Source organism: Canis lupus, chromosome 8 (genome assembly GCF_011100685.1).
Source record: "Canis lupus familiaris isolate Mischka breed German Shepherd chromosome 8, alternate assembly UU_Cfam_GSD_1.0, whole genome shotgun sequence".
Classification (NCBI taxonomy): domain Eukaryota; kingdom Metazoa; phylum Chordata; class Mammalia; order Carnivora; family Canidae; genus Canis; species Canis lupus.
Genome location: NC_049229.1, coordinates 54,435,008 through 54,454,632, shown reverse-complemented (window position 1 = coordinate 54,454,632; position 19,625 = coordinate 54,435,008). Strand labels below are relative to the sequence as shown.

The window sequence follows — 19,625 nt, the reverse complement described above, 5'->3', positions numbered from 1 at the left end:
TTGCCAAGAGGTCCCACAGAAAGAGAACCAATCACCACCTTGAAAATCAAGACAAGCTTGCCAGAGGAGACACTGTCTAATCTTGGAGGAGCAAACAGGAGCATCCCTTACAGTAAACCCGATTTCTTCAGCTGTTGTGTAACATTAAAGCCTTCCTATGGAATTTAGTGGGACATGAAACAGGAAAGAGAATTGGAAGCCTATGGATTTGATGATTTCCATCCCAGCAGCCCACACTCCTATGGCTCCATTAACTAATTCCAATATTTCGAACAACCTAGAAAAAATCAAATGAATCTTCTTCAGTCTTGTTGGTAGTTTACTAGCTGCTCTGACTCTGAATTTTCTTTACCAGTCTGAGCCGGCATACTTCAGAAGATAGACCTTTTAAGTTATGTATCCCCAACATAGTTCATAGAAAATACCTCTAACTTCCTTATTTTGCTTCAAAGTCTATTCCTTTCCCACTTCACTTAACCTACCTTGAATATTGTGCTTATTTCCCCATCTTTCTGTAGAGGAACTAGGAGTGGTTTTAGAATAACTTTAGCCTTCATAATTTTCATCACCTTTTTCCCTCCCCCACACACAAAATTATTCCAAAAGAGAAGAAGTTCAAAATTTAAGAATGAATTCTATATATATGTATATTCAAAAACAGTAGAAAGAAACTACCTGGTCTCCTCCTCAAACCGAAATACTGGCTGTAGTATGTGTTTTTCTCTATATCCGTAGCAAATCCACCCTACTTCCTTGCTAAAAGAACTGTGCTTTTGTTCAAGAAATAGGTAGTAAAGTGCTCAGAAAAGATTATTTTCCCTTCCCCAGGGACTGAAATCTGATTGTCAATTTTATATTGCCAGTGTTGGCTCAGATGTATATACACAATCCATTTCTGTCCAGTGGCATCTGAGGGCAAGTCAGCTAAGAGCTTCTAGAAAATATTTTACTCTGTGATTTAAGAAAGAGAGACATCTGATAAGAAATTTTTCTTTCTTCCTGCCTGTAGATGTCTTTGAAAGCTTTGGGACCCCTTTGGACTCCTTTTGGAAAGAATGTGATGTGATCTTGTGACCATGCGTAGACAAGCACAAAAACAAAGCTACCATGCTGGTTATCATAGAGTAATAAGTTAGAAAGAATTTAGATCCTATGTGACATCACCAACCCATTGTACAACCCTGAAACTGTCCTGTCTCTGCACTTTAAAATTGAAATACAAAATATCCTCCTGGTTTAATTATCTTTGATAGAGATATCTTGGAGCCATCACTGTCCTCTTGCCCTTTTGACCTGACAACAAACCTGGTTCCCCAACCTTAAATTTTGGTTGTCCCTAAAGAATTTAGCTCAATCTTGAACCCCTACTTCCCACTCTGTCTGGATTTCTTTCCAATCTAATAGAACCAGAAAAACATACAGCTCAAGTGGATGTACCCAAATCCTGACTTTGAGTTATTTGACCCATCTTGCTAATTTGTGAAAACACAGAGGATGAAGATGTACTTCATTATATATGCCTTGGATGGCAAATATATATGGAAATCACTTCTTACATGATAATTTTCTTTGAAGCAGACAAAAGCAGTTTAAAAGATAAAATATGTAAGTATCTTTTTAAAGTTGTGGTACTAAGTGTTTGCAAATCACTATCAAAACTTGGGTATTAAAAAAAAAAAAAAAAACTTGGGTATTGATTTTGACCTTGTGGGAAAAATCCAGAAGACAAGAATCTCTTTAAGATGTGGTCTACTGAAACCTTTTAAAAGTCAATAGCCAATTTTAATTCTGGGTGATTATTCACATAAAAGTTCCAAAATCTGAAAAAAGCTTAAGAAAAAAGCTATTTATACAGTTAAATATCAGAAACCATCTAAATAACAAATAGTGGTAGAGAATAGATTAAGTAGGTTATGATGTAGCCATATAACTAATACAATAATTAAAAGAGTATTTTAGTATTTTATTAGCATGTGAAATGCTGATTTGTTGTGTAAGGAAACAAAATACAAATCTGAGATGTATAATGTGTTTGTAAGAACAATGTTCTAATAAGACCCTATAGGGAGAAAAGATAACAAGATGAAAATATCACTGAAGTGTAAAAATAGTTACTATATTTGATAATAGAAAAATTAGAACTTTTTACTTCCTTCCTTCTATTTCTTAGTACTTTCCAAGTGTTCTTTTGCAAAAGTTTATTGCCACCTTTGGTTGATTGGTGGCTTGCTCTCAGCCAGGATCAAGGCTTGGCAAACACCCCCAAATAGATAAGGCATAACAAGTATACATATCACCTAACCAGATGAAAACTGAAGGTTTTAACCAAACAATCCAGACGTTCCAACCTCCTAGATGCTTGCTGGAAAGTAAACTAAGTCACCAAACATCTAACTGCTCAGCTTTGTTTCCCCCTTGGAGTTTTGGCTGTTAAGTAGCTGGGTGTCAAAACAGCAGCAGCTAAGTTTGCTGAAGAAGTGGAGCAGGGGAGGCTCTGGCAGAGAAACACACACACACAAAAGTCAACCTTGCAACTGTCCAAAGTGCATCCATGCTAGAGTAACTAGCTGCTTCCAAAAGAAAGGTCTAGATTTTTAATAGAAGCATGTCAGGTACAGTAGCTTACTGGATGCCTCAACTGGCCTAGGAAGAAGGAAAGAAATATTGCCATTGACACAAGATGAAAGGATGCCCGGATTCCATTAGGAATCTCTTATAAGCCTCTAATCTTGTCTTCAAGGACTGTAAAGAGTCCCTTAACCGACAACAGGGACTTGGGGTTCCTAGAATAGGCATAGCTCCTGAGCTGCCTCCAAATCTCCCACTTGCCTGGAGAAGTGCCAAGGTATTAACATTTAAATCACCAAAAAGGGAATTTGGCCTCTCTAAGTTGTTCATATCCCGTTGAGGCTATTTCTCGTTATAGCCTCAAACTTCCCAAGGGAGTGGAAAGCCTCACTCTATTAGTATCTGAATCAGCTTCCGAGGCAACAGCTGCAGCATCCTGGAATAAGAATTAGGTGGGGAATCAGGAAGGCTCACTTCTAATTCGAGCTCTTCTGGGGATAACTTTGACCTTAGGCAATCCATTAAAACTCAAGGTCCAGGGATTCTTTATCTCTAGGAACTCCATAGGTTGATCTCTAAGGCCCCGATGATTCTATTTCCTTATCCTTAAATGTGACCTAGATGTTCGCCACCCAAATGCCCACAGAATTCTCCCAGAATCACCTTTTACCTTAAAGTGTGGAAATTCCAGCGTTCTTTCCACGTTTTCTGCCAGTTCTCCAGAAACATATATTCTTTTTTTTTTAAGATTTTACTTATTTATTCATGAGAGACACAGAGAGAAAGAGAGGCAGAGACACAGGCAGAGGGAGAAGCAGGCTCCATGCAGGAAGCCCGATGTGGGATTCGATCCCAGGCCCGCAAGGTCACGCCCCAGGCCGAAGGCAGGCTAAACCGCTGAGCCACCGGACTGCCCTGGAGAAATATATTCTTATAGTCACCTCTTGCTCTAATTTCCTGCATCCACTGCATCTTCCATCAGCTAACTCATCTTAAGTCCAGCCATAGTCTCTTCTCTCCATACCTTTTAACCCCACAATGTGACACTTCCCTTTCTTGCTTATGGACCCCCTCTGTCCTCTATCTTCCTCCCAAAAAATAAGTATGGAAGGGTCTGGAGACAACAGAGAATTGATGACAGAGACAGTATCCAAAGGAAAGCAGACTTGGGAATCCGGATGTAGGCTGAAAAAATCCAGCCTAACAGGAGAGACTAGGCAGGGGGATAAAGATCAGGTCCAGTGATTTAAATAAATAATTAAATAAATAAATGTAGAAGAGACAAACCTTTCTAACAGAAGAATTCTAAATAATAAAATACAGTAGAAACTGTAGGGGTGGAAAAAGTCCTCTGCTCTCCCAAGTTCTTTCCTGAGTCCACATAAATTAGAATGAAAAAAAAAAAAAAGGTGAACATGAGAAAAAGGAACAGAAGTTGGTTTTGGTTTTGGTTTTGGTTTATTTTTAAAGATTTTATTTATTTATTCATGAGAGACACAGAGAGAGGGAGAGACATAGGCAGAGGGAAAGGCAAGGTCCCTGTGAGGAGCCCGATGTGGGACTTGATCCCAGGACCCCAGGTTCATGACCTGAGCTGAAGGCAAATGCACAACCACTTAGCCACCCACGCGGCCCAGGAACAAAAGTTTATTAACACATGGAGTGAGCATGCACAGGAGAGAAGCTCAGGGATGAGTAACTCCAGGGATGGTTAGAATTTGGGCTTATGTAGCTTACTAGCAAAGAAAAATACTTGTAGAGAGAAGTGGCAAGACAAAGGAAAAGGGTTTTAGGTTTCCAAGAGTGACAAACTCTGGTAAAGTAAACCAGTGGGGGAACCAATGGAAGATAAGGGCTGCTTTTGCAGGTTCGTCTTGTTACCAAATTCCTGTCTTCTTCATGGCTGTAAAACTTCCCCAAGAGAGGAAATTTATGGCAGTCCTCACTCCCTAGAAGTTTCTTCTTTTAGTTCAGATATAAAGTAAGAACTAGGTAGCTTCTTTCTGCATCTGTTGAATCCCAAATGCCCCTACCGCAAGATAACCCATCTGCCAAAGTGCCATATTTTGGGGTGACATATTTTGACCCCCTAGAATACTCTCCCCTCCAAGAAGTGGAGCCTAATTCCCTTACCACTTTCTTTGAGTGTGGATGCAACTAGTGACTTACTTCAAAAGAACAGAATATAGAAAGGGTAAAACAAAAAAGGAACATTACAGTGGATAAAGTGAACCAACAGCCACCTTGGTCAGGTGCAAAGGTTAACTTCAACAAGGATAAGTCATATGAACAGAAATTTCACAGAGAAAGACATAGACATGGCCAACAAACACATGAGAAAATGCTCAGCATCACTTGCCATCAGGGAAATACAAATCAAAACCACAATGAGATACCACCTCACACCAGTGAGAATGGGGAAAATGAACAAGACAGAAACACCAAGTGTTGGAGAGGATGTGGAGAGAGGGGAACCCTCTTGCACTGTTGGTGGGAATGTGAACTGGTGCAGCCACTCTGGAAAACTGTGTGGAGGTTCCTCAAAGAGTTAAAAATAGACCTGCCCTACGACCCAGCAATTGCACTGCAGGGGATTTACCCCAAAGATACACATGCAGTGAAACAGCAGGACACCTGCACCCTGATGTTTCTAGCAGCAATGTCCACAATAGCCAAACTGTGGAAGGAGCCTCGGTGTCCATCGAAAGATGAATGGATAAAGAAGCTGTGGTCTATGTATACAATGGAATATTCCTCAGCCATTAGAAACAACAAATCCCCACCATTTGCTTCGACGTGGATGGAACTGGAGGGTATTATTCTGAGTGAATTAAGTCAATCGGAGAAGGGCAAACATTATATGGTCTCATTCATTTGGGGAATATAAAAAATAGTGACAGGGAATAAAGGGGAAAGGAGAGAAAATGAATGGGAAATATCAGAGAGGGAGACAGAACATGAGAGACCCCTAACTCTGGGAAACAAACAAAGCGTAGTGGAAAGGGAGTAGGGCGGGAGGATGGGATGACTGGGTGACGGGCAGTGAGGGGGGCACTTGATGGGATGAGCACTGGGTGATATGCTATATGTTGGCAAACTGAACTAAAATAAAAATAATAATTAAAAAAACAAGGATAAGTCACGTGATGGTACATGCCCTTGATATTATGTGGCAAAAAATGGCACTTTACCTCTGTGACCTTCCTTCCAAAGACCTATAACCCCAACCTAATAATGAGAAATACATTAGAAAAATCCAAATTGAGGTACATTCTACAAAATATCTGACCAATGTTCCTCCAGATGGTCAAGGTCATCAAAAACAAGGAGAGCTAAGAAACTGTCAGAGCCAAGAGTTGTCTAAGACATGACTAACTGTCATGTGGTATGTTTGATGGATAAAGAATATTGTTCTAAAAACTAGTGAAATCCAAAGAATATGTAGAGTTTAGTTCATAGTAATGAACTAACATTAGTTCATTTCTCAGAATGACAAAGGAATGACAGTAATGTAAAATGTAAAGAATAGGGGACCTGCATGAAGGGTATGTGGAAACTCTGTACAAAGCCTTTGCAACTTTCCTGCCAATCTCACACTATTCTAAAATTTAAAAATTGATTTTAAGAATCCACTTCCAAGGCCAGTGGGCTGAATTTGGAGGTGAGCAAAGTAATTTCAGAGGGAAAATAGGAAATGAGTCTGGAGAGGTTATGGAGAGCAATTCCCAGGCCCTCTGAAGGGGACCAAGGATTTATGGGAAGGAGGGGTGAGGAGGAATATGGGAAGGCATAGCGCTAGAAACTGGCCACATTATTAGTAGGTTTTTGCAAAATGATTGGCTCTTTTTTTATTCAAGGTATCATATAAAAGATAATCCATATGTCCAAATAACTGTATTTCCCATTTAGAAAGCCTAAGACAAGACTGGCCTCAGAATCAAGCATTTATACTTCCTTCAGCCACGCTTATAACAGCACATCGTCCTTGAAAAGATTTTGAAGAAAACCAGAAAGCCCTGCAAAAATACCTTGCTGAAACAAAGAGAAGTGACAGTGACTGACTGGCTTGAACAATGTGAGATTAAGATTGTGCCTGAGGATAAAGTGACAGGCAAAAGCCAGGTGGGAATCTGACTAAAATTGCCTGCTATCTCAGAAAAGAGCCTGAGCAGAAATGTCACCTTTTCACTCAAGGCATTGGCTTCAGGCTCTCTCCAAGTCACATTGACTGAGCTTTCTGAAAGAAAGAAAAAAAACAAAACCCACTTTTCCTCCTTTTAACCCCATGACTCCACACACAACTGTCTTCCTGCCCTTTTCACCATCTTTCATTGTGAACTGCAGGCATGGGAGCTTTCTGGGCAGAAGTAGGCTGGCTGGGCTGAAGGAACAACAGTGTGAAAGACCAGCTGCCTTTTCCTCCTTCCCATATTTTCAGGGAGGGTGCCAAGTCCCAAGGATGAAAGGAATCTTACCTTTCTTAGTAGATGCACCTCCAATCACCAGTCCAGCTGCACAATTGTCAGATCCCCACTTTCCCTCATGCCCTAACCTATTCCACCAGCAAATTGCACCAATTTAAGCACTGAAACACTGTCAGAATCTGCCCACATCTTTCCACTTGTATTACTCGTATTTCCACTTTCCACTTCACCTGGGACTTCTACAATAACCTCATTTTGCCGATAGGGGTTCCCCAGTTTCCCTATATGTCTACAAATTTTCATATTGGCAAGTGAAAAATATATTAATGAAAATTAGCCTTATTTCTCTCTCAATATCTCAGAACGTACATATTGATAATCCATGAAATCAATCTTATACATAGAAGGTAGTCAGACAGTTGGGAAGGTGGATGGAAAATTTATGTCCCTTCCCCACAAGAATATCCCAGCCAAGAATTTAAATCTAAATAATCGACATTGATACCAGGTATCAGCGTTCTCAGGGTCCCTCAGCTATTCCAGAATGATTTTCCTGGCCATCTCCTCCTTCCCTTAAGCTTCATTTCTGCCACATTATTGAGCCTCTAGCTCCTCTCTGTTGAACTCCTCATTCTCCTCCTGGAGCCTATTCATTCCAAACACTCATAATTACCATTAAGTCTAGTGAAGAGCCATTTACCCAACCCATAGCAAGTTCAGACTACATTTGAAGGGATTAATCTTCAAAATCTAACATGCTCACTACTTTACATCCCAAAATAAAATCAAGCCTCTCCTTGGAAAGAATCCCACCCTCAATTGCCAACAAACAAAATACAACAACAAAGGAAAATCTTTTCTTCCTATTGTGGGGACTCACCTGGAAGCTCATAATTAATATGAAGATTATTTTAAACTGAAGATATTTGAGACTCAATAGATACAGAAAGAAGCTTTCTCAGAACTTCCCTTATCTGACTAAAAGCAGCAACTTCTGGGAAATGAGGCTGCCATAAATTATCTTTTCGTGTTGAGTCTACTTCTGGGAGGAAGAAGGACAGTAAACCTGCCATAAATCCCTCACTCTAGAGAGTTTTATAGCCCTGAAGAAGATGGAAAGACCATTCACATCTGCATGGACAAACATCATCACAAAGTTTCTTATCTCCTAGTTGTTCTCCTTAAAACTCATTTGTCGTTCCTAAAGAAATCTATTCATTCTTCCCATAGAAGTCTTTTCTCCCCCTCCCACTTTCCCCTATTAAATTTCCCCTGCTAAGCCCTTAACTTTAACTATTTAAAGAGCTACTTCTTTTGTAAGCTTCCATATGCGCACAAATAAACTTTTCTCCTGTTGTTAATCAGTTTAATTTGCATGTCCCAGTCACTAAACTTAAGATAATTAGAGGGAAAGTTTTATTGTACAAGGATGACCCCAATTTCTATATTAGGAAGCCATGGTGTTCTTTTAAAACTAATATTAACTTAGTGTTAAAATTAACTTGTAGTTGTCACTCAGCACATGTCATCCAGTAGTTAGGTTTGCTCCGCCCTCCATAAAAAATATTACCATCCTCAAAAGAAAACCAAAAATACCTTCTAGGATCCATGTTCCCCAAACACCTATAGAGTTAGTAACATTTAGTTAAGCTCTTTTGGATAATTCACCCTTGAGGAGACTTGATCTCCTTACAGGTGAGGCCTTTTTCTTATTCACTGGTCTAAAAGCAGCACCAGTAAAAAAGGAGGTCCTCAATAAATGCTTGCTGAATTGAATTGATTAGGGTGTTGGTTGTAAATTTAATCTTGGCAGTAAGATGAGACTTATAATAATAATTTTTAGATACTTTACAATCCACTAAAAGGTGTAATCACCACAAAAGTAATATCATTTAAGTACAACTTGGTCAAAACAATATCATATAAGTACAACTTAAGCCCTCTGACCTAGGAACTGTAGGAAACAGACATAACTCAAATAGTACAACCACAACCACACACACACACACACACACACACACACACACACACACACAGGTTATAGAAAAATAAGGAGCACACTCTCCAAAGCCAACCCATTGCCTCCTCCTCAGCTTCCCTACTCTATCTAACTCAGCCTGTGGAGAAAGCTTAATTCCCCACCTCTTTTGAGCCTTTAACAAGATAAAAAAGAGAGAGAGGGAATGTTTTGGGATTAGTTACTTCTCTTGTACACACCCTACAGTCATTATGGTGTCTTTTTTAGGATGCTTTCCCCATCAATTTTGCACCTGGTGGGTTTAATTTTTTTTTATTTAAATGTCTTACATTCAAAAAATATAGTTTTATCATCAGAGTTGTGTTTTGTTTGTTTACCATAATTTCATCTCGGCACCAATTAGGTAAGGGATTGGGCTAGAAAGAGTCTCAAAATTCACACTTTCTCATCTCCTTAGGGACGGACAGGAGGTCTAAAGGGAAAGGCAGGCTAAAGTTAAACTCTTAATATTGTTTCTCGGCTCCGCACCTGCATCTATGATTTCTCAAGTAAAGCTGAAATGGAGAAGTCAAGAGAGACAACTTCTAACCCTGCCCAAATCCTCCTGTTCTTCCTAATAGAATCTCAAGATACAGACCACATTACGAGCAATAGATGACATACAAAAAGACCCGTGAAGACAGATACAAAGGAAGGGGAAAATGAATTTTAGTTTTTGTCTGTTTAGCCAAAGGGCTGGGGGGAGGGGAGGAGACATTGAACAAAGATTCTTTGAAAAGTTACTGATCTCCCACTGGAGGTTGGAGTTGTTAATTGAGCTGTTCATTCCCAGCCCGTCAATTCAATGTGGTAAGAGATGTGGCCTGTTTCCAGAGGAAGAGAGGAAATTAAGAGCCTCACACAGCTTCCATTATTACATCTTAGATGTATTCTCGTCAGCCCCCAAATAGCAGTCATTGCTCTTCACCCACTTAGGACTTGCAGCTATAAAGACCCAAAAGGCTCGAAAGTGGGAAAAACTTCAGGGAATCTTCATGACCTTTCAGAGTCCTTAAGTTTAACTCAGTAAAAGTTCCCAAAGTCCACAATTACGAGTGATCAAGCAATTATTCAGGTTTAAATAATTTAGCACTAGCTGACTCTCTCGTTTTAATTGCAGAGATAATTTCCCTGAAAGTTTACAATTTGTACTCCTGGGGAAAAGTAGAAGAGAATGGCAAACCCACTCAGGGACAGGATTTGAATGATTTCACCCTCACCAATTCTGCTAGTTATTTAGTTGATGGTAGCTCTAGCCTTCAAGCATTGACATTTCCTTTTGATTTAGGCAGCTGCTTTCATGCTTGTGAATTCAGTCCCAGGTGACTAAAATAATGAAAATAACTAATATGACAAAAAGTCCTTATAAGATATGAAGGCATATGGTCAGATTACTCCTGTAATCATGTTCAGATTTCTTATCATGGCACAGAAAACCCTTTACCACTACTCCCTACTGTACATTCCCAGCTTCACTTTTCAGGAAATACCACCACCTAACCCTGCATCTAACTGCACTGGATCATTCACTATTGAATGCACATGTGCATCATCTGCAGCCACTGCATGAAATGCCCTGCTCAAGTTTTGTTTTGTTTTTTTGCCAAGTAAATCCATCCTTCAATATAAACATTAGATATCAACTCCAAGGGAAGACTTCCCAGATTTCTTTGGGGAGAATTATTTTGCTTCTTCTGGGCCTCCAGAGTTCTAGGTACACCCCTTAACTGTTTGATTTGTGTCCCACAACAGATCTCAGCTTTTTTAGGATAAGGTTTCTTCAAGCCTGAGACAATACCAGGCACATAGCAAGCATGCAAATGATCACCAAATACATGTGGGTGGACTCTCCCACTTGTGAAATTCTGTTAACAGCTCTCAACAGTCATGACTAAAAGAGGTGCTGTAACATTTATTGCTCTTTTAATGCTTGCAATTAATACACACTACCTGCCCTGTTCCAAAATGGCATTTTTAATGATTCAATTAACAACTTTAAAAAAAAAAAAAAAAACTGTCCTTCTAATTTACTCCTTCCACTTTTACTGTTTTAAACTTTGCCTCTCCCTTTAAGCCAATCCTCCCTGGGCAAGTATATCAAACTCTGAACATGGATCCAATTATCTAGGAGCACAATGGTGTCATACTGGGGCCCTGAGTGTGATTGCACAAGGGACCCAAATACTATGCAGTATCAGGAGACCCAGTAAACTCTTGCCTCTTCCAACAAATTACCAGGACATAATTAAATTTTATTCACAAAGAAAAAGCTTCTCAACATTTATTTTTGGAAAGCAAATGGAGAAGAGGAAATCTGGATTTTCAAGGAAATAGAAAAAAAGCAATGCTGTCTGTGTTTCTTCTACAAAGTTCTTTCACACCTAAGCCAAAAACTCTGGGTTTCACTTTCTAATCAATTATTCTACATTTTGCCTTTGTCTTTTTGTCTCACTTAAAACTAGCAGAAATGTGTTGGGAGCCTATAGTCACACAGAAATGACTGGCTTCAAGGAGTTTACAATCTGTGAGGAAGACCAACATATAACATAACTATCCCAAATGCAGGAGGGTGACATCATGTACACTTAATTTGATGGAAGAATCCAAATGAGAGAGTATTTACTTTTGACTGAATATCAAAGAAGCCCTCTCAGAGAAAGTAGCACTTTAGCACTTAAGGGTTAGAAGAATTTATGTAAGTGTTACCATGAGCATAGACACAAGGCATGAATTAAATGGCAGATTCAATAATAGTAAGTATTCCATTGCAATTGAGCTAAAGTGGGAATGAATAGAAGAGAGGGGGATTTATATTTTTCAAAAAGTTAATTCTGGAAGGATCTTTGGAGGTCAAATACTTAAGAACTTAAGAAGTTATAAAGAGGCACTCACACATCTTTTTTCCTGAAAGAGTTAACTGATTTTGGACAAATCTAATAACTACTAATAACTAGTAAAGCTAGTGATGTTACATGAACTACATTTAAATTGTCCCTTTCTTTAATATATCCCCATGATAGCACCTCTATGGTTTTCCAGCATGATAAGAGGAATATCAAAAGATAAATACAACCCAATGGGGAAATCCAGTAAAAGTTAGGAGAGAACAGTAATAACAATATCCTGAAATCTCAGATGAAGTTCTTAGTATTTTCTCTTTTTTTTCCTTTTTTTTAGATGGAATTTTAATTATAGCTAAGATATAAATTCCTTCTAATTTGAGGGTGGGGACAGGATTCAGTCATGCATAGTTTTAATTGATTTCCACTAGGCTTCAGTCCTAGTGGAAAGGCAACTTTCAACATCAGAACTTGGAAAACCCTACTCCTCGATATATTTTTTCCTATCCAGTCTTTTTCCTATCCATTCTTCTATTTCCTGCCTACTTGCCACCATAGTGAATGATGGGGGCAATTTGCTATATTGACTGGCAAGGATGCAAATTCACACAAAGCAACATCTATCTCTCTGATCACTTAAAGAAAGCTCATTAGGAACCAAATAACTCATGAACTAAGGCCCATCCATAAAGAATAACTTGCACTAATTGTACTAATTTAAACCGATAAATTCTACAAAATTCAGAAACAAAATCCCTGTTGTGTCAATGTGGAAATATTTTCTTGTTTTGAAACACAGAATTTCACTAGCAGGTGCTGATGAGTCCACTTTGCAACATTCCTTCCCACACATTAAACATTAGCCCTTACAAGTAGTTGTGTCCAATAGCCTTCCACACTTGAACTTAACCAAAAGGCCGAGAAGCGATTGTGTCCAACAGCCTTCTATGAGCAATCTGGAGATCATGCCATCCCTTGACTGGAAGACAATGCATCATCCTAGGCTCGGAGTTCTCTGAGATTAAACCAACTCAAGCAAAGCATGTCCAGCCAATTCTTCCAAAAACACTCTAGGTATAGAGTAGTTCCTGGCGTTCTTACCACCACTAGAAAACATTCAGAGCAGATTATTCTGCAGGTCACAAGGCAACATAGGATTGCTCTCTGGAATACCCCAAACCTGGGCTCATTTCTGACCCAACTGAGAAGTTATAGAATCCCTTCTGAATTTTGCCTTCCAGTAGCAGACACTAATTGAGGAACACTCATACTTGCTCAGTCATGAGGTCCTGACAATCAACAAGGCATGGGAATGGCAGTGTGGGCAGACCAGCACAGTGGAAAGAATGTGGGCTTTGGAACCAAGCAGAGCTAGCTCTGACACTGTTGGTTTTCTCACTTTGGGTAAGACTATGACCCTTGAACCTCTACTTACTCATCTGTAAAATAAAGTTAAATGATAGGATTTGCTATAATAATTGTGAGAGTTAATTAGATAATGCACTCAAATAATCACATATAGACATTCCCTAAATGGTAATAGTTATAATATTAGTGCCCAGGTTATGCGAATAATCTCCATTGGACGATAAGCCACTGGGTCATCCTAAGTGTGTGAATGAATGCAAGTCAACACACCTGATTTATAGGGAGAAGAAAAAGTAATTCTTAGAATAGTAATTCTTAGAATTATTAAGTAATTCTTTCCATTAGAATGGAAATCCCATTTATCAGCTTCTATCAGTTTGTAAATAAATCTGTTCCTTTTCTAGTTGACTAAAGCCAATGTCAAGAGAAACCTAAGGTATATAGTTTTAAAAATCTATGTATTTATATATTTATTCCCCAATTATAATAAAATAATAATTTAAGAAATTAATCATCATTTGGGAGGAGATATATCCCAATGTCTAGTACAATATCAACATATTCAATAAATACAGAGCAGTTTCTTATTATTTCCTACTTGGAAAATTTTTGTTTCCCAAGACATAGAGTAGGGTTTCTTTTAGTAAAATAACAAAATATGGCTGTATGTATCCATAAATGCTTGAGGATTCATAAAGATACAAATTGGTCACCCAGGATTTCAAAAACTTAACTTATAGACTGGCTTTACTTTGGGGAAAAGCAGGAAACAATTCACACTCTGGAGAATTAAACCTTAACTTGACAAAGCAACTGGCAGGTACTGAGGTTTCAATTTCACCTACTCTTATGTTCTCAGGAGAACTTTGAATTAATCCAAACTGAAAATAAAATTCCAATTCCAGTCTGTCATTTTTTTTTATTATAGTTCAACTTAACGGGCACCATGGAGCTTTGGGGAAGGTAAGCTGATGAGATTCTTTGAAGATATATAATTTAGAGATGACATTTGGAAGTAAATAAAGACCTTTGGGAGGCCAACTTAATGAAATACAGTAGTTGTAGGACTGCCATTAGGTAAAATAAGTTTTAAAAGAGTTGGTTTCCTCCACTTTGAGCACAAAGTCCTTACTCAGCCTCAATCTTTAAGACATAGTAGAAAAACCTTTCAAAATTCCGCAGTAAAGGTAATGCAAAATACTTTTCCAGGATAAAATTTGTGGCAATAGCAAACACACTTCAGATCATGGAATAAAATTCTGAAAATGTATGGAAGCCAAGCTCTAGTGCTTTAGTGGTCAAACGGGTCCCCATTCATTCCTCACCTCTTTGCCACATTTGTTCCTTTTCTTAGTAATAAGGGAGTAAGACGGTGGTAAATGGCGAGGGGGTGGAGTTCAATAAAAACTTCATGATTGATTATTGCCTCATTAGTCACCTTCAGCTCCATTAAGACATAAGAAAAGGAGAAAGAAAGAAACAGACTGAATAAGATCATTCGTCTTGTTCAAATTCAGATGTGAAGTTTAGAGAGTGACTCAATAATTATGTGTAAAGTTTTATTTTGTTCGTAAATTCTCAGAAAGGAAAGGATCTTGGAGTTACCTAGTCCTCATCCAAAGCTTAATATTCAATGCCTTTCAAGCAAAGTTCCATGGAACCCTAAGATTCCTTAATGGTACTTCAGCCCCAATCCAACCTAAGAAGTATCATGTTTACCTGATTTATATATTTAAATTCCATTCATCAGTTGATGGGCATTTAGATTCTTTCCATAATTGGCTATTGTTGATAATGCCACTATAAATATTAAAGTGCATGTATTAGGGCCAACCCACTTTGATTAGAATTTATCCTAGAAAATATTATTTACCCTTCTGATTATAAAAAGAAATGACAATTTTAATATTTGTTGATATTTTATCATATTTATATAATAGTATTAACAGTATTATGTAGTAATATTGTGATACCTGTAAGAAAATTTAGGGAGGAAAAGACTATTTCCCTGCTTACAAAGAGTCTCAGGCTTTTGTAAAATTTGAGATTTTACCCTTCAAAAAAAATATATGTTCAATGGTCCTGACTAGGTCAGACCTTTAGGCCACATATGGTAGCAAATGGAATTAGATAACACACCTCCATGGTATCTGATTCTTTGTGGTTTTCTTATTTTCATGAGATCAATCAATATTTTGTTTGGAGAAGTTTTTGGACTATGATATTTGAAATGAGACCTGCCTCTAATCAACATCAACAACAACAAATATCAAGTTCTGTAGCTCTTTTTCCTCAGCCCTAGGAATTCTCCTCTTTACAGTGGATTTAGTCACATCATTTAACTTATAGTATGTCATGACTATAGAATACTGAGGTTTGCACCATGATCAGCAGCCCATGGACAGGGAGACTGATTATCTAATGGTAGTTGGTAGCTCAGAAGGTGACAGCAGGCAGTGTCAATGTGGGCTAATAGAGCAGCAGCCAATACTGGCTAAAATTAGAGTCAAGAGAAGTACTTGGAGCAGAGAAACCTGGAAGTCAAGATAGTTGACAAAGGTGGCTAGGCCCACACACACCCCATCCCCCAGGACATTTTAGAAAGAAGTAGAGAAAAGGGAGTGGCTGAGGTTCTGCCATTTGACACAAGGGGCTAAGGAGCTGACTTAGAGAAAACTGTTAAAAAACATCTTGCCCTAAGATCCACCAAGTAAGACTTGAAGGAGACTTAAGTAGTGCAGGCAACTTTCTTGTAATTTTTTTTCCACACTGCTAGAAAGTTTGTAGACCATTCTTGCTGCTGTCAGAACAATTTCTTCTAATGTCTTCTCTAAACTCTAAAAATAAATAAGCTTTATAACATTATCTAGAAAGAATCTGTTGATACCACATGAGAGCTAGGGGATACTTTTTTAAGTATAGCCTTGAATCTTAACCCTTAGACCATATGGCATCTCTTGGTAACTAGACAAAGTCATTGTCATAACAAAAGGGCAGATAGAGGTGAAGCCAAACTAAGTCAACTTTGTCTCCTAAATAGACACTAGTTCTACAATTCCACCACGTGTCTGAGAATCATGACAGACACCCATTGCATCATCTTTATTAATTGCACAGCATATATTTTACTAAAAAATACCTAGGACAATAAAAAGTTTACTTTGAAAATCAGAGAAAAATCAACTGGGGGACTGCCAGCTCTGGAAGCATTTCTAAGCCTCCTAAAACGTTATAGATTTGGTTTTCAGCTTGATGGTTTCTCCAGAGTCCTATCTTCTGTAATATGGATGCTTATAATATTTGCTATTTAGTTGTTAAGATTAATTAAAAATGGTGTGATTTAAAAATACATTTAGTTGAATTACATGAGCTTCTAATATGGAACATTTAAACAGCACATAATTACATTCAAACAGCTGGTGGGCTATCACATAGGAAGAGATTTTTAAAAGCTGGCATTTAAATCTTATGTGCATGTAAGAATGGATACTTGTTTTGGGAAGCACTTGCCCTAAATTACTAACCCATTGATGAAGTCATCAATAAAAACTTAAGTGAACATCTATTTTGTGAAAAGCTAATTTGAGTAGGCATTGGGTAAATGAAGAAGTATAGAGGCAATCTGAACCAGAGGGTTTATAAAGTGGCTATAATTTAAATATAAATACCATCAATGCTTAATAATAATTGTTAGTTACAGTTACCAAATCATCTTGAAGACCTTTAAATTTTTGACTTATAAATTTAAAGGAGACCTTAGAGTCCAACACTACCTTTAAAAATAAGGACATCGAGGCCAGCAAAATGAACATCTCCAGTTTTAATTCTACATTTTAAAACATTGGAAAATATCTCTTTATTTTTCATCATTTCCTTTCTATTTGGAGAACTTCGTTTTTTCTTTTCTCCTCCTCCTTCTCCTTCTTCTTTGTTATTGTTCTTCTTCTACTACGTCTTCTCCTTCTTTCTTTTGACAAATTATTACTTTTCTAGAATCTGAGAATGTGCTGATTCCCCTTTCAGTTTTTCTCTGGATATCAAATATGGTACTTTTTTTTTAACACTTGAAAAATTTTGTACCACTCTCTTCTGGCCTCCCTGATTTCTGATGAGAAACCCACTATCATTCATATTGTTCCTCCTTGATAAACAAGATGTCATGGCTCTATTACTTCTTTCATGATTTTTTCTTTTTCTTTTTTTTTTAAAGATGGTATTTATTTATTTATTTATTTATTTATTTATTTATTTATTGAGAGAATACACAGAGGGAGTCGCATAAGCAGGTTCCTCTCTGATCAGGGAGCTCAACACGGAGCTCAATCCCAGGACCCTGGATCATGACTTAAGCTGAAGGTAGGCACTAAACCAACTGAACCACTCAGGTCCCCTTAAGAATTTTTTTCTTTGCCTTCTCAGAAATTTGACTATATATCTTATATGAATTTCTTTGGGCTTATTCTGTTTGGGATTCACTTAGTTCTCCTGAATGTATAGGTTTATGTCTTTTTCTAAATTGGGGAGTTTTCCATCATCATTTATTTCCTCAGCCCCACCCTCTTTCTTCTTTCTTTATGGGACTCCAATGACATGAATGTTAAATCTTTCGTTATAGTAATGCAGGTCTCAAGGTTCCTTTTTTTTTTTTTTAATTTACTTTAGTCTATTTTTTCTCTGTGGTTCAGATTCAATAATTTCTATTGTTGTATCTTTTAACTTACTAATTGTTTCCTCTATCCCTTCCATTCTACCATCAAGTTTATCAACTGAGTTTTTTATTATCGTTACTGTATTTTTATTTTATATTTGAAATTTCCTTTGATTCTTCTTTTAATTTTTTTAAAAGATTTATTTATTTATTTATTTATTTATTTATTTATTTATTTATGATAGAGAGAGAGAGGCAGAGACACAGGAGGAGGGAGAAGCAGGCTCCACGCCGGGAGTCCCGATGTGGGACCCAATCCCGGGACTCCAGGATCGCGCCCTGGGCCAAAGGCAGGCGCTAAACCACTGAGCCACCCAGGGATCCCCTTCTTTTAATCTTTTATCTCTTTGCTAATGATATTTATATTTATTTGTTTCAAGCATGTTTATAATTGCTCATTGCAAAAAAATGATGACTTATTTATTTATTTTTAAAGATTTTATTTATTTATTCATGAGAGACACAGAGGGAGAGGCAAAGACATAGGCAAAGGGAGAAATAGGTTCCCCACGAGAAACCCATATGATGACTGCTTTAAATTCCTTGTCGGTATTCTAAGATCTCTGATATCTCAATATTAGAATCTACTGATTGGCTTTTGTCACTCAGTTTGAAACCATCCTTGATCTTGCTATGAAGAGTAACTTTCAGCAGAAACCTGGACATTTTGGTATTACATCATGAAACTCTGAATCTCATTTAAACCTCTGGTCTAGATGACTTTTTCTGAAGCCACTCTAGCTGAATGGAGGTGGAGGTTCTAGCTCCCACCAAGTGTCCACTGATACTGGCTAGGAGGAGTAGGAGTACTGCATTATTGTACCTCACATGTTCTCTACTGACACCATGGTGGGAAGGTGTGGCCCCATGATTGTTGGGTAGTGATAAAAGTCCCTGACACTACCCCAGTGGTGTGCATTGGCAGGAGTTGGAGGGGGTAGGGGGGCTCCTCATTTCAGCCTGGTGAGTTCTTGAAGTATAGACTCTCCCCTTGACCTTTGCTGGTACATATAGGGGTAAGAGTGGAACATATATTTTTCTGTGGTGTTTAGCAGGAATAGAATCTACAAGTATTCTGCCCTCTTAGGCTTCACTTTCCTGGTTTTGTTGCTAGAGAGACTAGAATATTGTCCATAGGGATAAGGGAAGGGGGAAGTCTGCACCATTGGCACTTCTACATTGCTGGCTTCTTTAGCTACAAGTCAAAACCCAAGGAATTCATCACCATGTTGTTCCTTAAGTCTTGAGGTCCCTAGCCTTCTTCTCTCCACCTTTAAGAGTTCTTTGGCATTTGTTCTAATATTTTAGTTGTACCTAATGGGAGAAATGGAAAAATATATATCTATTCCATCTTCCCTGAGCAGAAGTTCCGTTTCATCCTTGTTTTTGTGGCCTCTTTTTATGAAAGCATAATCTCCCAATATTTTTTTTTAAATGATAAAGCCATTTTGGAAGATAGGTTAGGCTGGTTTTTTTGTTTTTTTTTTTTAATTTTTTTATTTATTTATGATAGTCACAGAGAGAGAGAGAGGCAGAGACACAGGCAGAGAGAGAAGCAGGCTCCATGCACCGGGAGCCCGACGTGGGATTCGATCCCAGGTCTCCAGGATCGCGCCCTGGGCCAAAGGCAGGCGCCAAACCGCTGCGCCAGCCAGGGATCCCATCTCCCAATATTTGAATAAAAAATTAGCCTTTCATAT

At 38.1% G+C, this 19,625-nt stretch overlaps 2 long non-coding RNA genes across 2 annotated transcripts in view; one reads left to right on the top strand and one right to left on the bottom strand.

Annotated features, from left to right (window-relative positions):
• LOC119873011 overlaps positions 1–19,625 on the bottom strand; it is a 66,548-nt gene that overhangs the window by 38,769 nt on the left and 8,154 nt on the right. The window lies entirely within an intron of this gene.
• On the top strand, positions 1,187–18,133 carry LOC119873010. The gene is made up of 3 exons (XR_005362912.1): positions 1,187–1,605; positions 14,146–14,180; positions 18,111–18,133. It is a non-coding gene; the product is annotated as an uncharacterized LOC119873010 (long non-coding RNA).